This window comes from Octopus bimaculoides, chromosome 8, assembly GCF_046866305.1.
Source record: "Octopus bimaculoides isolate indiv1 chromosome 8, ASM4686630v1, whole genome shotgun sequence".
Lineage (NCBI taxonomy): Eukaryota > Metazoa > Mollusca > Cephalopoda > Octopoda > Octopodidae > Octopus > Octopus bimaculoides.
Window position 1 is genome coordinate 77,110,472 of NC_142935.1, and position 10,622 is coordinate 77,121,093.

General features: G+C 38.0%; 1 long non-coding RNA gene across 1 annotated transcript; it reads left to right on the forward strand.

Moving 5' to 3' along the window:
- Positions 1–2,601: 2,601 nt before the first annotated feature.
- LOC149134457 (uncharacterized) lies at positions 2,602–7,505 on the forward strand. Its single transcript, XR_016242777.1, has 2 exons — positions 2,602–2,918; positions 5,359–7,505. It is a non-coding gene; the product is annotated as an uncharacterized LOC149134457 (long non-coding RNA).
- The last annotated feature ends 3,117 nt before the right edge of the window (positions 7,506–10,622 follow it).

A 10,622-nucleotide genomic window follows, 5' to 3' on the forward strand; every position in this document is an offset into this window, starting at 1 on the left:
TACTCTCAAAATCTTGTTATGGGCTGGAGAACCATCATAAATGGAATGAACACTAATGATCACCTTCCTGATGACTGTAGATGTCTCACTGACCTCATTGCTAACTCTCATCTCACTGACAACATACTTGTGCATTATTAATATGATTTTCTCACAATTCCTTCATCTCCACCTTGTTCTCTCAGCAACCACCAGACTATAGTGCATGGCACTCTGTCAAAGGTTTTCTCCAAGTCAACAACTGCTACATGAAGTAGCCTGGGTCTTACTTAAAACTTCCTCTGTTCATGTCTCATTAAGAGTGGGTATTAGTGCTACCCTATCTCAACACAAACTTGAACTGCTTCTTATCTCAACTAATTTTTTTCCTAATTAGGCTTAGTTGTGCTCTATGTTTTACTGTTGATTTCATCACCTGTTCCATTTATCTAATGCTTCTTCAGCAAATCCTTTCTACAAAATCTCCTTTGCTCTAGTAGTAGTTAATGAATATATTGATACATCAGTCATTGAGAATAACCCCTCTGGCATTACCTTATAGATTATTTGACTGACATGCACTTGATATACTTCATTAGATATTTTCAATATCTCAATGACTATCTCTTACAGTCCAGCTGCTTTTGTTAAAGGATTCTTTGACTAGGTACCTGTATAGTTTAATAGCTGCTTCCTCTGTTGAGTCTACTTGGTCACCCCTCTCGTACTTGATTTGTCTGTCTTCTCTCTCTCTCTCTCTCTCTCTCTCTCTCTCTCTCTCTCTCTCTCTCTCTCTCATTTTCACTCACCCTCCTCTCTCTCATTCCCTCTTTGTGTATAGGTGTGGGTATGGTTGTGTGGTTTAGAAGCTCACTTTGCAACCTCATGGCTTTAGGTCCAGTCTCCACTGTTTGGAACCATGGAAATGTGACTTCTACCATAGCCCTGAGGTGATCAATGTCTTGAGAGTAAATTTGGTAGATGGAAACTGCATAAAATTCCATTGTGTGTGTGTGTGTGTGTGTGTGTGTGTGTGTGTGTGTGTTGTGTATGTCTACAACCCTCACCACCATTTGACAAGTGGTGTTGGTTTGTTTAAATCTCCATAACTTAGCAGTTTCAGCAAGGAGACCAATAGAATAAGTACCAGACACAGTAAATAATTTCTGACATTGATCTATTTCACTAAGACTTTCAAGGCAGTGCCCCAGCATGGCTACAGTCAAATGACTGAAACAAGCAAAGGATAAAAGGTAAAAGAAATATCTATGTGTTTTTCTGTCTGTCTGTCTGTCTTTGTCTGTCTGTTTGTCTGTTTGTCTGTCTGTCTGTCTCTCTCTCTCTCTCTCTCTCTCTCTCTGTTAATTTCCTCATTCACCAACCTCTCATGATTGCATTTCAATGCCTCTTTCTGTTTGAGGTCAGTGAGGGCAAATACCTCACTATCATTACATACACACTGGTGTCCTGTCTCCTTCTTACCCACTGCTTTATTACAGTGGATCACATCCTTTATCTTCACACCACTTAACATTCACAAACCTCTTACTTTGGGCTTCTCTCCAAACTACATCCAACTACTTGATAATGTTTGTTCTTCCCCTCTTTCTTTCATTCCATTCCAGTCTGGTCTTTAGCGTTATGACACTTAACTGTACCACTGCACTACTTTTCATCTGGAGGATACTCTGCTGTGAAGCTCCAGATCTAGCTTGAGGCTCACAGCTAAGGGCTCTTGTAAAAATTCTCCTCTATGTTATAGGTTCTTGTCTTATTTCTTGTGAATGATAATTCTCCTTTCTTGTTATAAGTCCTTATCTCTCACTCTTTTGTAAATGCTCCACCTGACTCCTTGATATCTGCCCTTCGATCTCCCACTTCTTGTTATAGCCCCTATACCTCTCCTTCCTTGTTATAGGTCACTATTTCTTCCTCCATATCATAACCCCTATCTTTCCTTCCTTGTCATAGGTCCCTACTTCTCACTCCTAGGTATATGTCCATCTCTCTCTCTTTCTCTCCCCCCTCTCTCCCTGTTATAGCTCTCTATTTCTTACAGCCCCCCCCCCTATCTCTTACTACTTGTTATACATATTATCTATGGCTTTTTTGAACCAACATTTGGCTAAATGATTTTTAACATCTGTACTTGCACTCTGCAAATTGTCTTGTCTTCAGCCCCATCTCTATTAACTCTGGTGTACCCTAGGGCTCAATTTTGTCCACCCACTCTCTTCCTTGTATACATGAATGACCTACTTACCACCACATCCAACAACATGCACACTTATGCAATTGATTAATATCTTTTATTCTACCTCTGACTTTTTTAACCCTACATCATTCACACACAACTTAAAGTACAACACACAAAATCAACATTGATTCTATAAACAGAGATATCAAGAACATCCACCAGTGGAGCCACGCCAATGTTGTCTCTTAGAAAAAAAAAAGAACAACAACAAAAAATCAATCTAGCTTGTTATTGTGCAGCAAACTCTCTGACAGACGTTCTGGCTGACTGACTGTCTAGTATATTCTCTGAATCTCTTCTAGTATTTTTGCCACTTACACACACTCACACACACTTATGCACACGCATTCACACAAAACACATGCGCACACACTCCTGGATACATCTTCTCTCATCCCCCACTGTCTCTCTCCACACCTCTCCATCCCCTCTCCATCCCCCCTCCACCCGTCTGTTCTTTCTCCTTCTTTCCTGATTCTCTCTCACCTTAACCCTCTCTCCCTCCCTCTTTTTCTCTCTCTCTCTTTCTTTCTCTGTTTCTCTCTGACTCATTTGCTTCAAATGCCATGGTTGTCCATAGCAACAAGTTTATTCCTCATTGATTCCTGATTGATTGTATTTCTCCAGAGTGTGGAGTACTGGGCTGGGGTGACTATATTTTTTGTTTTATTTAATTGAAGAAGTAAGTTGGAAATTTTTCATTTTTATAATTTTTTTTTTTTTTACTTTTGATGGATGTGGATGGTGGTGGTGGTGGTATTGTCCACTTACCTCAGTGTTATGAGTTCATAAACTGTACAAGTCATGGTTAAAGAGGAAATACAGGTTGTGGGACCACTTGTGTATATGATAATTTCCTTTCATGGCTGATAACATTGAAGGGTCAGTAATGAGGACCTGTTGATGTATATATGCTTCGGATAAAATATCATTATCACCATCGTCATCACAATTATCATAACCACTATCATTACTGTCACCACCATCATTATCACCACCATTACCCTCACAAGCATTCACATCAGCATCACCACCATCATCACTATCAACCTCACCATTATTATTGTCGATTAACAGAAACACAAGGGTATCACACTTGTAGTTTCTCAGTGCAAATCCCAATGAAATAAGCTTTGTCTTTGATATCTATGAGTTCAATGGAAGAAGTGAAGTACCAGTAATTCACTGGTATCACTGGTACTTCACCTACTGACTTAATAGACTATAATCTGATCTCCAGTATCATAGATTGGTATCAAATCAACATCTGGTAGTTAAATTGAATGCCAACATCTGAAGCATGAACTGATAAAAAAAGACACTGGTAATCTTTTGGTTGATTGTGAGTTAAATAATTATTTACAACATACGCAGATAAAACAGTCTTTATCTTGTTTAAATTTATTTTGTCATTACAATAATCAGGGACCCATTTTGATGGAGATTATTTTTATTACTAATTTAGTCTGTAGGAAAAATCCATGCTTGTGGCTTTTCCAGGGTTTCCAAGATCAATGACCTCTGTAGGAAGGAGCTCTCTCCATTATTATCTTTAGTCTTTCAATACCAATGACATTTGTTAGAAGGAGCTGTCTCCATAACATTCACATGTCCTCCAAGGCCAATAAGATCTGTTGGATGGGCCTGTTTCCATGATCTTCAAAGGTTCTCCAACACCACTGAGATCTGTAGGAGAGGCTGTTTCTATATCCTTCAAAGGTCCTCCAGGACCAGTGAGGTTTGCAGGTGTGGCCTATGGGTGTAGTCTTTGCCACAGAATACCATCAGAGTGAAACAGGGTTTAGTGGATCAAGCTATTCAAATAAAGACTGATTTAAATATTGATTAGGAATAGACTGGCAGAATAAGAATCAGGTTTTTAAAAAATTAGTACTGGGGTCAATTCATTCAACTAAAATTCCTCAAGGCAGTGCCTGCTATGGCTGCACTCTAATGACTGAGACAAGTAAAAGATAGAATTCCTAGAATTGCTAAAAATTGCCAGAATTACAAGAAATTGTCAAAAACTGAGAATTGAATGCCTTGTGGCATTCATTCTGACTTTTGGCATTCTGGGTTCAAATCACACCAAAGTCTACTTTACTTTTCTTCATTTCAGGGTCAATAAATGAACAAGCAATCTTTATGTGTCTTAGAAGACCCACCCCCACCACCACCCCCATCCATTCCCATTTCCAAATCTTTAGCCAGGTTTTCAGTTGGAAGATATCCAGTCCAGCCTACTACATTCAGATGTGATGATCACTAGTATAGTCCTTCCTACTCATATGAAGTAAATAACTCACAAATAACTCTACATCTCTTCCAGTTTACAGAAAGTAATGTAAACAAACAGTAAGTGCCTGCTTTATATATGAGATATGGATTAGGAATGGGAGGATTAGGTAGGGATGATTCAGTCATATGTTGTGAATGTCCACCTATCTATTCATCCCTAGAGCCATCCATCCATCCACCCAGCCTTCTCTCCAACCATCCATCCCCACAGCATCCATCCATCTATCCACCCTTCCATCTCTCATTTTATCTCACCCTACATCTACCCATCCATTCAACCATCCATCCCTTTGTCTATTCTAACATCCATCCCTATATTCATTTTATATCCTTTTGTAGTACCCTTTTTATATCCCTTTTACATTACTTTTTATATCCCATTGTGGTATTCCCTTTTATATCTCTTTTATATCTTTTTAGATCCCATTTGACATGTTTTGTATAAAGCACACTACTCAACCTACCACACATTGGTACCTCCGGTGTTCCATTTTACGTCCCTTTTGTATTCCTTTGTAGTGCCCCCTTTATATTTCTTTGTGGTGTCCCATTTTATATTCCTTTTTGTATTTCTTTGTAGTGCCCCCTTATTTATCCCTTTTATATCCCTTTGTAACACCCCCTTATTTATCCCTTTTATATTCTTTTTGATGCCCTTTTTTATATTCCTTCTGTATTACTTTTTGGTGCATTCCTTTTTTTTATTCCTTTACAACACTCCATTTTATATTCCTTGCATATATCCTTTTGTGATGGCCCCTTCCAGCTAAATAGACTTGTCAGTAAGGTACAAAGCTCAGACTTTTTGGTTTGCTAATTTGCAGTGTCAAGTTCATCGACTAAAAGAAGTTACCTGCAATAAACAAATGCCCTATCTATTACATTAGAAATGGTAATCAAAACAAGTTACATCAACTTGACTATGCCAAAGATATTATGGACTCCTCAATGTCATCAACTTCATTCACATGGGAAGCTTCTGACACTAGAAATGGCAGCCAAAACAGCAAATGGGATATCAAATCGACATCAGTGTTCAACTTCTACAAACTGGTAATACCAATACCTCCACTACAAACTGTTGAATCCAACAGTGAAAGAGCTGCTCAACAAACTTCAAAGCAATAATAACCTGATGAAAATACAAATATTGCAGATTTATGATTTGACATGTTTTGTACAAAGCACACGGCTCAACCTACCACACATTGGTATCTCCAGTGCTGACATCAACATAATGATTTGTTACAGCTGGCAACCATGAGTGATGGCTAGTCTGTCAGAAATAGCAGTTAACATGGACTAGACAGTCAAATTTCACAGCTAGTTAGCAGCTGGTGACAACAATGAATCGCAACCAAACTCTTTTGCACACATGACTCCATAGAAGAAACACTCAAGAACTTTTTGCTTGTTTTTAATTTCATTTTTATTAAAAAAAAATGTCCTGCCCTGCAAATGTCATTCATTCACAGACACATTTATATTCTTGCAACAGTCGTGTCCAAAGTTAATGTTTTTTTTTTTTCTGTGTACTCCATTTGAAAATAAATTTACATGCTGCAATCAATCCCTGAAAATGCACCTGCAGATAATAATTTCAAACACACACATTCATATAACAATGATGTTCCATACTTAGGGGCAATTGTACACCATGAATGCATTTATATTATTCAATGTTCTCCTGCAATGGCTTAGCTTAATGCTTTCACATAAATGTTTGTAGTTTTCCCACGGCAGTTTTCTTGTTGGCATAAGATTTTGGTGCACTTTTCTGGTTAATGGGAACAATGCGCATTCATATATTCAAATTCATGTATACCATGTTCTCTTGGCATTTTTCATACAGAAAGATCACAAACTATGTTTTCCTGCTCTTTGCTTCCAGCCAGTTACTTTCCTTTATAAAAACTTGCTCTGGTCATGTTCAATATAGAGAGAGGTTTAAATGGCTCAGCATATCCAGCACTCTCACTCACAGTGTCCTTAAGTTTCAATATACACAACCAGAACACAAACACTATACTGTTCTCAAATTTTCCATTTCCAAAACATTATATGAATATTTTCTCTATTTGCATGTTTCACTTTTCAGAATGTCAGGACAATTTTACAGATACGAACTCAGAATATGGACAATGCTTTCATTTTGTTATATACCTTTTTTTGCTTTTGTCTGTTGCATTTCAATACTTACCTTGCTTGCTGTATTGCCAATTAGAGTTTTACAATCTAGTTTTTACTCAAGTATACATGTACTGTTCTCTATTGTGTGTCCATTATTTTCCATACACAATTTTCTGCATGCTTTATTAATATCAACAGTGTGGTGGAGCTGTAAATTTCTGCAGTTAACCTTCTGCATGACGCCTGATTCCATGCTGGTATTTTTTCGTTCTGTGTATAATTTGTTTTATGATGTCTTTTCTTTGCACGCATTAGATGTTTCTTTTGGGATTGTAATGATCTTGATACTGTTTTTTTCTCATTCCAACAATCTCTCTAGCAGAGGCGTACTGTAGCAAGGTGTAGAATTGAAACTGTGTTAGTTTAGTAATGAGAAATAGGTCACCACATATCAGGTGACTTGCCTTGAATCCCAACCAATCACATTACATTTGCAATCATACAATTGATGGAAAATTCCATGATTTTCCTACCAAAGCTTGGCTACAAATATTGAAACATGGAACAATCAGTGCAGAGGTTTTAGGGGTTCCTGAGAGAACAGGACCCTTGGTTGCTACTTGACCTCAGGTTGTCTATGATGAACACAGAATTTCTTACCTCTCACCACATGAATATGTAGTTAAACAATTCTTAGCCCCAAACAACATACATATATGACTCTTCACTGGTAATGGGTGATGCAGCCTCAGGTATGTAACTTTTGTGAGCAATGTAATGTTTATGTATGAATAAATGTAATGTACATGTATAAATAAATGGTCTCATAAAAAATCTAAAATGGACTTGGTTTTATATGGGAAGCAACACACAGCTAAATTCAGCCAAACCAAATAATCATCCATTTTGTAACCAAGTTACAAAATTATTGAACACTTGGTTTGTCTTGTAAGTATAAGACAAGCTCTTACATCTGGCATACAAACATCAACATGATAGTGAAATAAGTCATTGAAAAGTTTTGCATCCCGATCCCATGTATATTAGAACTTGTTGTTTTGTACTTTGGCCAGACAGTTTAAGTTCTATCCTTTGGTGATTGGGCCTATGTCTGGTATGACAATACCGCTGTAGTGCATACATTACTACAAACACTTATTATATACCTTCATTGACTGATACATCCAGTCCTTCAACACAGAATAAACCCCAAAACATCAAATATGACCAAATAGTGATGCCCTATGAGTGCAAAAACATTCCATTCAAGACAATGGATCCATAACCATGGCACTCTGTTGGTTACGACGATGAGGATTCCAGTTGATCCAATCAACAGAACAGCCTGCTCATGAAATTAACGTGCACGTGGCTGAGCACTCCACAGACACAAGTACCCTTAACATAATTCTCAAGGAGATTCAGCATGACACAGAGTGTGACAAGGCTGAAATACAGATACAAGAGAAACAGGAAGAAAGAATGAGAGAAAGTTCTGGTGAAAGAATACTGCAGGGTTCGTCACCCTCCTCCCCGCGGGAGCCTTGTGGAGCTTTAGGTGTTTTCACTCAATAAACACTCACAACGTCCGGTCTGGGAATCAAAACAGCAATCCTATGACTGTAGGTCTGCTGCCCTAACCACTGGGTCATTGTGCCTCCATGGATCCATAATAACCACTTATAGACAATATGCCCAAACCTTTGTTTCTTTACCAACTACCATCAATAGCTTTAACAAGGGAACATAATAAAATCTACATTACCCACCAAATAATATTTGTTGGGAGGAAGGCAGTGAGCTGGCAGAATCATTAGCACGCAAGGCAAAATGCTTAGCAGCATTCCATCTGTCTTTATGTTCTGAGTTCAAATTCCACGGTCGATAAAATAAGTACTAGTAGAGTATTGGGGTCAATGTAATCAACTTACTCCAACTCCCGAACTTACTGGCCTTGGGCCAAAATTTGAAACTAATATTTGTTAGGGGAAAAATAATTGTTTTTAAAAATGTTTTTTCTTTTTAACACCATTAGACATAGTTATTTCTACAAATGAATTTTTTAACCAAAAGGTAGATTAAAATATATGGCATTTTGTATGGTTGTCATAGTAACAAATTTGCAGTGAGATCCACTTGTGTGTGTATACAGTGACAGTTATGTATATGTATGTATGTATGCATGTGTGTGTGTGTGTGTGTGTGTGTGTGTGCATGATATAGAAATAGGGAGAAGAAACTTAGGGAAGAAAGAATTTCATGAACAGATTGTTATATGGATAAATGGATGAAGGCTAGGATAAAATGAAAGGCCTAGAAAAGAGGATGAGTCAGAGGTATATTGGATAGGGATTGAGAGAGAGAGGGGGGGAGGGAGGGGGGGAGAAAGGACACAGACCGAGAGAGAGTGGAGAGAGGAAGGAAAGGAGAGGGTAGGAAAGAAGAAGGAGGAAGGGAGAGGATAGGAAGGAGGGAAAAAGAGAGTGAAGATGGGAGAGGGAGAGAGAGAGAGAGTGGGAGAGGGAGAGGGACGGGATAAGGGAAAGAGAGTGGGTTAGTGAGAGAGAGATGGAGGAGATATTAGTATAGGATAATACCAGCAATTTTAACAAGCAACAAAAATAACATCAAACAACATCAATAATAACAATAACAGCAACAATATCAACAGCAAAAACAACAATAACAACATTAACAACAACAACAGAAATAACAACAACCACAACAATAGCAACAATAACAAAAACAACACTATCAACAAGACCTCATTATGATAATAATGATTTCAAATTTTGGCACAAGGCCAGTAATTTCAGGGAGGGATAAATCAATTACATTGACCCCAGTATTCAGCTGACATTTACTTTATTGATCCTGAAAGGATGAAAAGCAAAATCAACTTTGGCAGGATTTGAACTCAAAATGTAAAGACAGATGAAATGCCACAAAGCATTTTGCCCAGCATGCTAACAATTCTACCAGCTCACCACTCCCCTAATATAAATATTTTCAAATTTTGGCATAAGGCCAGCAAGCTCAGGGAAGGGTGTAAGTCAATTACATCAGCCCTCAATATGAATAGTGCTATGTCTTTGACAGTGCATGGAGATTTACATATTTGGCTACATGTGTGCTTTACATGTGTGCCTACATATGTAGCTACATGCGTGGCTACATGTATTACCTGTTATTTGTTTGTCTGGAAACAGTTGATGCCTCTCTTCTTGTTCTCAAACAGGAAAATACAGCAAAAACCTGTTGGTGTTTTCCTTTTTACCCTCCCTGGCTCCAAAATGAATGGCTGGTGTTTGGGGGCTGAGAGGAGAAAAGAATTAACAAATGTATCCAAAGATAGGGTACAAAATGATTAAAAGGTATAGCCTTCAGTAAATTGACAGTATCAATACTAATCAAGAAATGATAGTAATAAATTATGATTTTCAATATAGGGTTGGTATTATATACACTTACAGGTAATAATGACCTACACAGTTGTTCCAAATCAGTGAGATCAATAAGAAGGGCTTGTTCCTATGTCCTTTACAGATCTTCCAAATCCCATAATGTCTGTAAGAATGGGTAGTTCCCATGACCTTTATTGATTATCCAAGACGAGAGGAGTCTTTTGAAAGGGTCTCTCCTCCTGGCCTCCGCAGTTCCTCCAACACCAATGAAGTTTATGCAGTTAATATTACTTTTAATCAGTTACAATTCTATGGCAGGATGGGAAATTGTGCCAAGGAGAAAATACTGGGTTTAGTGGTTAGTATGAGTTCTGGAAGGAGGTTGGACACAATATGGTTGATGGGAAGAGAAAGGATGAGATGAAAGAGCCAGAATGAAGATAGCTATAGATTGGCCTGATGTGAGAAATAGAGGCAATTGTTGTTGTGGTAGAAAAGACAGAGAAATGAGAAAGGTTGTGGGCCAGAGGGTGGAGAGTTGATCAGTGACTTCA